A 14,280-nucleotide genomic window follows, 5' to 3' on the forward strand; every position below is an offset into this window, starting at 1 on the left:
AGTCACTTCACTTCTCTGTGCCTCTGTTTCCTCATCTGTAAAATGAGGATGAAATTCTACCCCTCAAACTTGCGTCCCACCTGGTTATCGTGTATCTATGCCCATCCTTAGTACCTAGCTTAAAAAGATACCATTATTACCTAGTGCGAGTCTCTGGCAGAGCCAAGAAGTGCCTCCATATCTTTGCCCAGAGTGGTTTGGTGACACAAACAGGAAAACATTTTCAGATAAAACTCAAGGAAATGAGAGAGAAAAGGACAGGACTCTCTGTTCCAGCTCACCCTTGAAGGCTGGGCCTGTTATATCATACTCTCCCAAGTACTTAATACGGTGCTCTGCCTACAGTAAGCTCTCAATAAATACAGCTGACTGACGGGGCCATTTTGTATCCAGGAGTCAGTTTTTGTCTGTATTTCCTGTGAGGTTAGGAAGTCCTTGAGCACTGAGAATGGGCTTTATGCTTCTTTTAAATGTCCCCCAGTGGAGACTCTATAACCACTGCTGATAATGATAAAATGATGATGGTGATGATAATGACTTTTATAAGCCACAGGTAGCCACAGTCTTACAGCGGGAACAGCCAATAAAATGCCAGCTGGCAAGAGGCAGCTGCTTTGACTTCCTCCCGTCAGGATTACTGTGCGCAAAGAGATCTTCCTCTCTAGAAACTGTATTTCTTCCACTGACAATTTCTTCCTGCTAGGGTTGAATGGTTCTGGAGAAACGAAGAAAAACATGCCATCACACAGTTCTCAGGAACGATCATAGCATCTGCGTCAACAGCCAGGTCAACCGCGCCACAGTGATTTCCTGCTTTGGGCCTACCAACTGGACGGTAGCAAAGCAGACCCAGCCAAAGGCAGCAGAAAAGCTGCCTTCCAGCAACAGGTCACTGGCCAAGTAGTTGTCCAGGCAGCAATCCCAGTTGGATCCGTCTCTGGGATCAGAATTGCCAGGGTGTGTTTAAATGCTGCTGAAATGGCTACTTAGTGCAAAGTCTCTTTCTACCAAACAACGATATGGACCAATGGGGAAAATCCTGGGGGTTGAAGGCCTTCAGGCTGTCATCCAGAAACCCACCAGAAAAAGCACCCATCTTGTGGGAAGAAGGATCTCCCAGGAGCCTTTATCTGAGGATAATGTCTCAGGCCAGGGAAAACGTGGCTTCATGCTCTTAGATGGTATTTGTCTCTGTCAGCAGAGGTTGCAGAAAGAGTGGAGGATCTACAAAATGCCCCAATTGAGAACCTGCAAAACCTCGTGAGTGATGGTGCCAACATGCTCTTGCTATATGGGCATCTTCTCCCAGACATCTCACCCTCCTACCTGAGGGATTTTGGGGTCAGTATCAACTTTTCCCCTCAGTAGGCTTTTCAGCCTCACAAGGTTGCTTCCGTGACCAAGATATACCGGGGTGGCTAAGAATGGTGAGGAGGGCCTGCTTCTCATCGGCACTGAGAACTGGAAGTCCTCCACCGAGACCAGCCAAGTCCCAGAAGTGCCAATCTCACTGTTGAGCAAACCAGAACTGGGTCAGCCTCTGCTCACTGAATAGGCCAACGCGCTCAGCTAGAACCTTTGCTGTTACAGAACAAGGTCGAGGAGTTCACCTTCTTTTAATAACTGTGGTATTTGTTAAGCACTTACTATGTGTCAAACACTGTTCTAAGTGCTGCGGTCGATACAAGATAATCGGGTTGGACACAGTCCCCATCCCACATGGGGATCACAGTCTAAATCCCCATTTTACAGATGAGGTGACTGAGGCGCACTGCCCACACAACAGAAATGTGGTGGAGCTGGGATCAGAACCCACGTCCTCTGTCTCCCGTTAGACCATGCTGCTTCCAGGGCCCGGCCCACTCCCCTCTCTCTCCTTGACCTGGGTCACCTATTGGATACTGTTTGGTCTCCCCAGTCGTCTGTCAGAGCAATCCACATCACCTCAGGCCACCAGGAGAAATTGGACTTCGGTGCTGAGTTGTCTAACAGTCAGCAATAGACACAGAGACCAGCAGAGCAAAGAGGGGAGGTGGCTGAGGGACAGACTTGGATGAGAAGCAGCATGGCTTAGTGGTTAGAACAGGGGCCTGGGACTTAAAAGGACCTGGGGCCTAATCTTGGCTCTGCCACTTGTCTGCTGTGTGACCCTGGGCAAGTCACTTTACTTCACTGGGCCCTCATCTGTAAAATGGGAATTAAGAGTGTGAGCCACATATGGGACAGGGACTGTGTACAACTTGATTAACTTGTATCTAACCCAGCTCTTAGAACTGTACTTGGTACATAGCAAGCACTTATCAAGTACTATATTTATTATTATTACGAGGTGGGAGGAGGACAGTGTGGGACAGGGACAGCGTCCGACCTGATTACCTTGCATCTTCCCCAGAACTTGGTACAAAGTAACTTCATAAATACCATCGTCATCAAAGGCCGGGGGCACTTTGAGGCAGAACCATCCTAGGTGTGGTCTTGTGCTCGGGTGAGGAGGGGTGTATTCAGGCTGCTTACACCTCACTGCTGTGTGAGGGCAGACGTGTGATGTGAAGGGCCACTGCTAATGGCTCGGCAGATCTCTTTGCTCGCAGTAATCCTGACAGGAGGAAGTCAAAGCAGCTGCCTCTCGCCAGTTGGCATTTTATTGGCCGTTTCCGCTTTAAGGTTGTGGCTACCTGTGGCAAAAGGAGAGAGAACTGAACATGAGACCAAGAAAGTCAGGGAAATCCATTTTTTTAAAAAAGTTATTGATTCACAAATCTTTTTCAACCCTTCCCACTCGAACCTATACGTTAGTGATGTCATAGTCTGCAGTGACCACCTACAGCCAGCTGAACAGCACTCAGGCTGGGGAAAAAGGAAACCTGAATTTGTATCTTCATTGAAACTAGCACCTGAACAAAGCCCAGTTTCTTGGGGGCCAACCTCTCTTCTTATGTCTAATCAATCGTCATTTTTTTAATGGTTTTTGTTAGGCACTTACTCTGTTTCAGACATTTGTTGAGTGCTTGCTGTATTCAGAGCACTGTTCTAAGCACTTGGGAGATTATAATACAACAGAGTTGTTAGGCACATTCCCTGCCCACAGTGAGCTTACAGTCTAGGGGGAGACAGACATAAATATAGTTTTTTAATGGTATTTGTTAAGCATTTACTATGTGCCAGGCACTGTATTAAGTGCTGGGGTAGAGGCAAGTTAATGAGGTTAGACACATCCATGTCCCAAGTGGGGGTCACAATCTTCATCCTCATGTTACAGATGAGGTAACTGAGGCACAGAGAAGCTAAGTGATTTGCCCAAGGTCATACAGCAAAGAAGTGGAAGAGCTGGGATTAGATCCCAGGTCCTCTGACTCTCAGGCCTGTGCACTATTCCCTAGGCCATGTTGCTTCTCAATATGTACGTAAGCGTTGTGGGGGTGAGGTGAATATCAAGAGCTCAAAGTGTTCAAATCCAAATGTAGAGAAGCTGCAGAAGGGAGAGGGAGTCAGGGAAATGAGGAATTTCTTGAGGAAGGCCTCTTGGAGGAGATGTAACCTTAATAAGGCTTCGAAGGTGGGTAGAGTGGTGGCCTGGGGTATATGGAGGGCAAGGAAAGATAATAATAATAATAATTATGCTACTTGTTAAGTGCTTACTATGTGCCAAGCACTGGGGTAGTTACAAGTTAGGTTGGACACAGTCTCTGTCCCACAAAGGTCTCGCAGTCTTAATCTCCGTTTTACAGAGGAGGGAACTGAGGCACAGGGAAGTGAAGTCACTTGTCTGCCGTGTGACCGTGGGCAAGTGGCGCAGCCAGGATTAGAATCCTTGGCTCTAGCCACTACACCGTACTGCTTCCCCGGCAAGGGGGTGGTGATGAGATAGGTGAGACTGAGGTACAGTGAGCAAACTGGTGCTAGAGGGGTGAAGCGTGTGGGTTCAATTGTATAAAATCGGAAAAACATTGGCCTGTCAGCCGGAATGCTGAGCTCCAGTCCATCTGCCAAAGGAGCCCTCTGAGGGGAATGTGGTCCTGCACCAGCGGATATGCTAGGAAACCATCCAGGACGGATACTTTTCCACACTGTGGAACTCTCACTCTCCCTTAGGTGTCTGTTACTGGGCCCATGTTAGGCCCAGCACGGCAAAACGAAATCTACAAAGGTTTTAAGATAGTTGGGAAGCAGCCTAGCCCAGTGAAAAGAGCACGGACCTGGGGGTTAGAGGAGTGGGGTTCTAATCCTGTCTCTGCCACTTCCCTGCTGTGTGACTCTGGACAAGTCACTTAACTTCTCTGTGCCTCAGTTCCCTCATCTGCAAAATAGAGATTCAAAAAAATTTTATGACACTTTTTATGCACTTAATATATGTCAGGCACTGTACTAAGCACTGGGAGAGATACAAGTTAATTTGGTTGGACACTTCCTTCGTCCCACATGAGATTCATGATCTCAATCCCTATTTTAAAGATGAGGTAGTTTAGGTACAGAAAAGTGAAGTGACTCACCCAACGTCACACAGAAGTCACATGTTGGAGAAAGGATTAGAACCCAAGACCTTCTGATTTTCCCTGCAATTTAGTCTGTGAACCCCATCTGGGACCTGATTATCTTATGTCTACCCCAACATTTAGTACAGTGCTTGGTGCAAAGTGAGTGCTTAGCTAACATTAATAACGATAATAAAATAATAGTAAAAAACCTCATGTGGTCTAGTGAAAGAACGTGGGTCCGAGGAACAGCAGACCCAAGCGCACGGGCTTTGGAGTCAAAGGTCATGGGTTTGAATCCCGGCTCCGCCACATGTCTGCTGTGTGACCTTGGGCAAGTCACTTAACTTCTCTGAGCCTCAGTTACTCATCTGTAAAATGGGGATGAAGACTGTGAGCCCCACCTGGGACAACCTGATCACCTTGTATCCCCCCAGTGCTTAGAACAGTGCTTTGCACATAGTAAGCACTTAACAAATGCCATCATTATTATTATTAGTCTCATTTCTGACATTGGCCTGCTGTTTGATATTAGTCAAGTCACTTAACCACTCTGGGCCTCAGTTTCCTTGGATGTAAAAGAGGGTTAATAACAGTTCCACAAAAGGGATGTTGTGAGGGTCAAAATGAAATTCATTGTGAGAATCAGTGTTGCCTATGCCTAGTGGTAAGAGCCCAGGCATCAGAGGACCTGTATTCTAAACCTAGTTCTGCCGCTTGCCTGCAGTGAGAGACCTTGGGTGAATCACATAACTCCTCTGTCCTGTTTCCTCATCTGTAAAATGGAGAGTCAATACTTGTTCCCTCTCCTACTTAGCCTGTAAGCCCCATGTGGGACTGGAACTGTGTCCAACTTCATCATCCAAGGCACTTATTGAGTGCTTACTGTGTGCAGAATACTATATTAGGGGATAGGGAGAGCACAATATAGCAAAATTGATAGGCATGTTCCCTGCCCACAATGAGCTCTAAGTCTGGAGGACTTGATTATCTTGTGTCTTGCCCAGTACTTCAAGCACTTGGCACGTAATAAGCCCATAATGAATACCGCTAAGAAAGAAAAAAGTGCTTCGGAAGATAGAAATGCTATACCAACTCAAGATATTATTATTAGAGAGAGTAACGATCCATGCCAGAGGAATGGCAAAAATTATCGAATGTGTTTTCTTTATATTATCAGTTAACATCCTGGAAGGAGGTTGAAATGGTCAATTTCTTAGAATTAATTGCTGGGCTGCTTGAAGAAGCAGCAGAGAAGCAGTGTGGCTCAGTGGAAAGAGTACGGGCTTGGGAGTCAGAGGTCATGGGTTCGAATCCCAGCTTCACCGCTTGTCAGCTGTGTGACTTGAGGCAAGTCACTTAACTTCTCTGTACCTCAGTTGCCTCACCTGTAAAATGAGGATTAAGACTGTGAGCCCCGCGTGGGCAACCTGTTCACCTTGCATCCTCCCCAGTGCTTAGAACAGTGCTTTGCACATAGTAAGCCCTTAATAAATGCCATCATTATTATTATTATTGGAGGTCTCCTCCCAGTGAAAACACCCTCCAAAGAGCCAAATTACTAATCTAATCAAAGAGCTCTCCTGCAGAGTTTCTGGGAAGGAAAGGCCCTGGCTCTCTTTTTGAGACTGCTTTGTATTTAGCGCCACTCGACTGCAGAATTAATGGGCATCGTTTATCCTGCATCATCTGCTCGCTTCTCCGGAGTCACCAAGGTGAATCCGCTCTGGTGGAGAGGCGAAGGGACGAGAGCTGCGATTGGAACAGATAGCAGGAAAAACTACGGGCTGGGTGCCAAATCTCCCTGTCTGTTACCAGCTGCTCTTCCCATTCTCCCCCTCCTCCCCATGTCTGCAAAACCAGGTTTCCCGGACACCTGTCAGTCGGAGAGAAACAAAGGAGTCGTGGCTCCTGGCTCCAGGCAGGGTGCAGACAGCTGGGGGAAGGAGATTCTGTGGCTCAGGTGGAAACGAGAACCCCCTATCTAGGCAGTAGCTGAAGGGGAATCAAGAAGCAGCGTGGCTCAGTGGAAAGAGCCCGGGCTTGGGAGTCAGAGGTCATGGGTTCCAATCCCGGCTCTGCTGCTCATCAGCTGTGTGACTTTGGGCAAGTCACTTCTCCGTGCCTCAGTTCCCTCATCTGTAAAATGGGGATTAAGACTGTGAGCCTCACGTGGGACAACCTGATCACCTTGTATCCTCCCTGTGCTTAGAACAGTGCTTTGCACATAGTAAGAGCTTAAAAAATACCACTTAAAAAAAAAATCCCGGCCCTGCCAATTGCTTTGCTGCGTGACCTTTGGCAAGTCACTTCACTGTGCCTCAGTTTTCTCAACTGTAAAATGGGGATTAAACTTTTAGACTGTGAGCCCACTGTTGCGTAGGGACTGTCTCTATATGTTGCCAATTTGTACTTCCCAAGCGCTTAGTACAGTGCTCTGCACATAGTAAGCGCTCAATAAATATGATTGATTGATGGATTGATTAAATCTCGGGTTCCCCTCCTGTGTAGACTGTGAGCCCTATGTGGGATGGGGACTGTGTCCAACTGGATTAACTTGCATCTACCTCAACACTTAAAAGTTCACTGTGCCTCAATTTTCTCAATTGTAAAATGGGGATTAAATCTCGGTTCCCCCTCCCGAGTAGACTGTGAGCCCCATGTGGGATGGGGACTGTGTCCAACTGGATTGACTTGCATCTACCTCAACGCTTAGAAGAGTGCTTGACCCATAGTAAGTGTTTAACAAATCCCATAAAAGAACAATCAAGTGTGGAGAGGCACAGTGAAATAAAGAAATGCCTGTAGTGGAGCTGTGGAATGTTGCCTCCGTGACTGGCTAAACAACTGAGGAAATGTGTACTGGGGCTTTGTAGAGACCCCAGATTCATCCGGCAAGTTTGGGGTGGGGCTGGTAAGAGGGGTGAGGGCTCCCCCACAGCCCCTGGATGGTCAGTTGGTCAGGCTGGTGTGGAGACTGAGAACCCTGTAGGGAAAGGGTGCGTTTCAGGCTTTTGAACCTTTGGAAAACTTAAAAGAACGAGAAGCAGCATGGCATAGTGGATAGAGAATGGGCCTGGAAGTTGGAAGGTCATGGGTTCTAATCCCGCCCCACCACTTGTCTGCTGGGTGATCTTGGGCAAGTCACTTCTTGGTGCCTCAGTTATCTGTAAAATGAGGACTGAGACTGGAAGCAGCATGGTGTAGTGGATAGAGAATGGGCCTGGGCGTCAGAAGGTCATGAGTTCTAATTCCGGCTCTGCCACCTGTCTGCTGTGTGGCCTTGGACAAGTCACTTCACTTCTCTGTGCTTGTTACCTCACTTGCGAAATGGGGATTAAGACTGGGAGCCCTAAGTGCGACAGGGACTGCGTCCAACCCGATTTGCTTGTATCCACCCCAGTGCTTAGTACATTGCCTGGCACATGGTAAGTGTTTAACAAATACCGTTGTTATTATTATGTAGAACAGAGACTGTGTCCAACCTGATTTGCTTGTGTCCGCCCCAGCACTTAGTACAGTGCCTCGCACACAGTAAGCACTTGACAAATACCATCTTTATTATTATTATTATCATGAACAACGTGCAGACTTGGGTGGAGATGGAGGAATAAGGATGCTTACAACATCTCCGAAGTCACTGTCTCAGAACAGGTTGTTGGTCTCCGAGCTGAGTTCCTTGCCATTCCTCAAGGGGATCACAATCTTTGAATCTGGGGACCCCCAGAAAACCAACTAGGGGAGCAGAGTGAGAATCCAAGTTTCCCAACCCCCTGGCTTCAGCTCATTGTTATCTTTGAATCCAGAACTGCAAATGAGGCATCCTGAATCCTTTTACACTCTTCCACCGATGTGGTACTTACCATGTCTGAGCCTCGATTTCTCCATACTGCCCAGGGATAAAATCAAAGTGAAAGAGCAGTCTCAGCAGGCCTGTTGAAGCAAGAGTCTCATGGAGAGTCAATCGATGGTATTTATTGAGCGCTAATGTGTGCAGAGCACTGTGCTAAACTCTTGGGAGAGTACGATACAGTAGGATTTGTAGATGCATCCCTTGCTCACAAGGAGCTTACCATCTAGAGGGAGTCCCACCTCCTCTTCCCCGGTTCCACCTCCGGTAAGATCAGGAGACCTAGTTATTTAAATTATAAAGACGATAGTATGAATATATAGACCACACACTATAGACCACACGTTTATCGGGTCATCTTGTAGGAGTTCACCGGATTAACGTGTAATAATGCAAAATACGCCAATCCCTGGTGGAACATCTGAAAGTTCTTCCCAGGCCTGGCTTCTTTTCCCACAGTGCCTTTCAAGTCCTGGTGGGCTGATCCTACAGAGAAAAACCTGTGTAGACCTCTACCTAGATATGTTCAATGCCCACTCTGACTTGATGGACTAATGGGTGGGATCCAATCAGTGTGGCCTAGTGGAAAAAACACAGGCTTGGGAGTCAGAGGACCTCCGTTCTAATCCCAGCTCCATCAATTTCTGGGCCAATTGCTTGCTGGAAGACCTTGGGCAGGTCAGTTAATTTCTCTGTGCCTCAGTTTCCTCAACTGAAAAATGGGGATTCGATACCTGTTCCCTCCCACTTAATTAAGGCTGAGCCCCAATACGGGACAGGGACTGTGTCTGAACTGATTAACCTGTACCTACCCTAGTGCTTTGAATAGTGTCAGATACACAGTAGGCATGCACAAGAACCACAAAGCAAACAAACAAAACTAAATCTTTCCCTCTGTTTCCAGAAGTAATTATACTTGGTCTCTTGAAGTTTTCAGTGGTTGTCTTCCTCTCAATCAATCAATCAAGGCTATTGATTGAATACTTACTATGTGCAGAGCACTGCTGCCCAGGTGTGTTTAATAATAATGACATTTATTAAGTGCTTACTATGTGCAAAGCACTGTTCTAAGCACTGGGGAGGTTACAAGGAGATCAGGTTGTCCCATGGGGGGCTCACAGTCTTAATCCCCATTTTACAGATGAGGGAACTGACGCACAGAGAAGTTAAGCGACTTGCCCAAAGTCACACAGCTGACAATTGGTAATGTTGGTATTTGTTAAGCGCTTACAATGTGCCCAGCACTTTTCTAAGCACTGGGGTAGATACAAGGTCATCAGGTTGTCCCACATGCGGCTCACAGTCTTAATCCTCATTTTACAGATGAGGTAACTGAAGCCCAGAGAAGTTGTGACTTGCCCAAAGTCACACAGCTGACAAGTGGCAGAGCCAGCATTTAATAATAATAATAATAATGGTATTTTATTTATTATTAAGTGCTTACTATGTGCAAAGCACTGTTCTAAGCGCTGGGGAGGTTACAAGGTGATCAGGTTGTCCCACATGGGGCTCACAATCTTAATCCCCATTTTACAGATGAGATAACTGAGGCCCAGAGAATAATGATAATAATAATAATAATGGTATTTATTAAGCACTTACTATGTGCAAAGCACTGTTCTAAGCGCTGGGGAGGTTACAAGGTGATCAGGTTGTCCCACATGGGGCTCATAATCTTAATCCCCATTTTACAGATGAGATAACTGAGGCCCAGAGAATAATAATAATAATAATAATAATGGTATTTATTAAGCACTTACTATGTGCAAAGCACTGTTCTAAGCACTTGAACCCATGTCCAAAGCCCGGGCTCTTTCCACTGAGCCACGTTGCTTCTCTAGTTTACACTGGCATGGGGCTGCCCAGCCCTTCATTAAGACAGTTCTACTTGCCACCCATCCACCAGGCCAACCTGCTACGTGCTCTCACCCCATCTTCTGCTCCTCCTCTGCCAGTGACTCCCTGCGCCCCGTGATCTCATGAGTTGAATCATACATGAAGTGGATAAAGCACGGGCTTCGGAGTCAGAAGGTCTCAGGTTAATAATGATAGCATTTATTAAGCGCTTACTATGTGCAAAGCACTGTTCTAAGTGCTGGGGAGGTTACAAGGTGATGAGGTTGTCCCGCTGGGGGCTCACAGTCTTAATCCCCATTTTACAGATGAGGTCACTGAGGCCCAGAGAAGTGAAGTGACTTGCCCCAAGTCCCACAGCTGACAAGTGGCGGAGCTGGGATTTGAACCCGTCACCTCTGACTCCAAAGCCCATGCTCTTTCCACTGAACCACGCTGCAATCCCAGCTCTGCCACTTGTCTGTTGTGTGACCTTGGGCCAGTCACTTCACTTCTCTGTGCCTCAGTTATCTCATCTGTAAAATGGGGACTGAGACCGTGAACCCCACCTGGGGCAGGACTGTGTCCAACCCAAGTTGCTTGTATCTGCGTCAGTGCTTAGTACAGTGACAGGCACATAGTCAGTGCTTAGTAAATACTATAATTATTGTTGTAAAGTGGAAATGCGAGGGGTACCCCTCGCCCCTAAAATGCCATTCTCTTCTAATGAGGGAGCCATTACTGGCTCACAGGTGGCATGGGGGAGGGGGAAAAGATGGCCCCAAACTGAAACTGGAAGTAATTTACATTGTAAAAGTGCAGAAGCCTCACCTGCCAGTCTCCTACCAGGCACTCCAGCAAAATATACTTTCTCTCCCTGACAGATTTAATCAATCAATCATACTTATTGAGCGCTTACTATTTGCAGTCTGCAGGCTTGAGTCTGATTTTCAGCTGGTCCCGCACCGGATGTCTTTATACCCATTTTTTAAATTTTGAAGTGGCCAGGCACCCTCCACCTGGCCCCTGCCACCACGTCCCCTGGCTCATTAATTCTTTCAGTCACATTTATTCAATCACATTTACTGAGCGTTGACTGTGTGCAGAGCACTGTACTAAGCGCTTGGGAGAGTAGAATATAGCAATAAACAGACACATTCCCTGACCACAAGGAGCTTACAGTCTAGAGCACTGTACTAAGCACTTGGGAGTGTACAATTTAACAGTATGCGGTGCCAGTGTTCACAAAAACTTGGGAGGGGAATGCAAAGGTTCTGAGTGAGCTTGGAGGGGGACAAACTGAAATATTCCTGGTTCAGAGGGACGCTACCAGAGGTCCACAAAACGGTGCGTGTGATGTTGTTACATTAGGCGGCCACCCTGTCACAACACGTGACATCATGCGAGTCTCTTGTGTCTGAGAGGGCTGTCAGTGGCACCAGTTGGGAGATACTGGAACAGGTTTTTTCGGGTGGTTATTAACCATCTTTTCCTAAATATTAGCAGAGAGACTGCAATCTTCCTGGGGCAGTTTAGGCGCAGTCCTGTTGTTCGTAAGAAGATGGACCTTATAATCTCTGCAGATGATACCAGATCAGTTATGTGTTGTTTGAATACCTTCTTACGGGAGAACAATGTGACCTAGGGGAGAGAGTACAGGCTTGCGAGTCATGGGCCCTGTGTCCGAATTCCGCTTGCCTGCTGTGTGACCTTGGACAAGTCACCGGATCACTCTGTGCTTCAGTTTCCTTATGTAAAATGGGGACTCAGTACTTGTTCTCCCTCCTACTTAGATTGTGACCCCCATGTGGAACAGGCACTCTATGCAATCTAATTATCGGTATCTTCCTCAGTGTTCAGTAAAGTGCTTGACACAGAGTGCGCCCTTCCTTAGCAAATATCCCAATTATTATTATTATTGTTGTTGGTGTTGTTGGTGTGGAAACAACCTGGCCTAATGGAGCATGGACCTGAGAGTTAGAAGGATATGAATGATCATTCTTTCATTCAGTTGCATTTACTGAGCGCCTACTGTGTGCAGAGCACTGTACTAAGCACTTGGAAGAGTACTATACAACAGAAAACTGACACATTTCCTGACCAAATGATCTTACAATCTAGAAGGCTTCAATTCTAGACTGTAAGCCCACCGTTGGGTAGGGACCATCTCTATACATTGCCAACTTGTACTTCCCAAGCGCTTAGTACAGTGCTCTGGACACAGTAAGTGCTAAATAAATACGACTGAATGAATGCCAGCTCCATCGCTTGTCTGTGGCGTGCAAGTCACTTCACTTCTTTGTGCCTGTTACCTCATTTATAAAATGAGGAAGCAGCCCGGGCTTGGAAGTCGGAGGTTGTGGGTTCTAATCCCGGCTCCACCACTTGTCTGCTGTGTGACCTGGGTCAAGCCACTTAACTTCTCTGTGCCTCAGTTACCTCATCTGTAAAATGGGGATTAAAACTGTGAGCCCCCCGTGGGACAACCTGATTACCTTGTATCTAACCCAGTGCTTAGAACAGTGCTTGGCACATAGTAAGAGCTTAACCAATACCATCATTATTAAAATGGGGATTAAGACTGTGAACCCCAGGTGGAACAGGGACTGTGCCCAATTTGATTACTTTATATCTGCTCCAGTGTTTAGTACAGTGCCTGACACATAGTAAGCAGTCTTCAAATACCAGTTCTTAATTATTATTATTATCATTATTATTTTTCCGCTCATCCTCTACCTTCTCTCGGGCCTTCTCCACTACTGTGCAGTGCAGCAGGGGAGATACCAGAAGTCAGTCAGCCTCTAGATATTCTTCCTGCCTTTTTTCCACAACTCAGCCTTTGTCATATTTTTGCTTTTCATTTCTAATCTCCATGCTACCATTTCCACTCACATCCAGGCTTTATATTTCTTTATCATTATCCCATTGTACCAAAGTGCTGCAGAGGAGTGATGGAAAAAAATCTGTAGAGTCTATTACTATGGAAGTCTTATTTTTGTAGATTTTTTAAAAAATCTCCTGAATTATTTACACGGTCTCGTTAGTTTTTTTTTAATGACAAACATGTCTGCTTTTTATCTGTGTTTTTCAAGGTCAGAGCTGGTAGAGAAGCATGAATCTGGGGGAGAGGCTGGAGGGAGCTTATTTCATGTTTCCAGCCGAGTTTGCAACTTTCCTGAAATTTTCTGAAAAAGAAGTGGTGCCCCATAAATTAAGCCTTGAAAAATGGGCTGTGTTTTTGAAAGGAACTTGGCATTTTAAAAGGCAGCCAAAGCTGAAAACAAACTTATTAGCTGAAGGAAACCCGTCTTTTGAAGTGCATTCCTTCAGTAGCCAGCAGACAAGTGTGGGAGATCAATACGGCCCCCAATCAGCGGCAGAAATTGGGTTTAGTGGGAAATGGCTGGTTTGTGTTGTGAGCTGTTCGGAATGACAGTGTGATTAAATAGGTATCTCAGGCCTCACAATCCAGAGCCTGTTCGGGGGCAGGGTAGACTGGGAAAATCGCTGAGCCTGTGCTTTTCGGAGGAAAACTGGAGATCCCTGTGGCTGTGATAGCCATATTTGTGTGGGTGGGGAGGGAGAGACAAAAGAAGAAGAAGAAACAAAGAAAGAAAAAGAAAGATAGAAAAGAAAAAAAAAGAAAGATTGGTGTGGTATTTGCCTAACCTGGGGATAGCCCTCCCTACCCCTCAAGAGCCTGAACTTCTAGACCAGAAACTCACTGTGGACAGGGAACTGGTCTGCTAACTTTACTGTATTGTACTCTTCCAACTGCTTGGTACAGTGTTTTACACATAATAAGTGCTCAATACATACTACTGATGGACGGATGAAAATGGGCAGCGAATGTGAATTAGAAGGCCAAACTGATAAGATGGTGCCCTGGTCTTCGCAGGTGGCTGCGACTTTGATATTTACCCCAAATTTGTCACGAAATGTTCTTTTATGTAGGGTGCTAAGGTGACATTCTTATTTCAGCCCTGGTTTTGGGGCACTTCATTAATACAAGAAGGGCTGTCTCTGAAAACTCTCCCCAAATCTGTACCCTAAATAATAATAATAACAATAATGGCATTTGTTGAGCACTCACTATGTGTGAAGTACTGTTCTTAAGCCATAGGT

The sequence above is a fragment of the Tachyglossus aculeatus genome, chromosome 21, assembly GCF_015852505.1.
Source record: "Tachyglossus aculeatus isolate mTacAcu1 chromosome 21, mTacAcu1.pri, whole genome shotgun sequence".
NCBI lineage: Eukaryota > Metazoa > Chordata > Mammalia > Monotremata > Tachyglossidae > Tachyglossus > Tachyglossus aculeatus.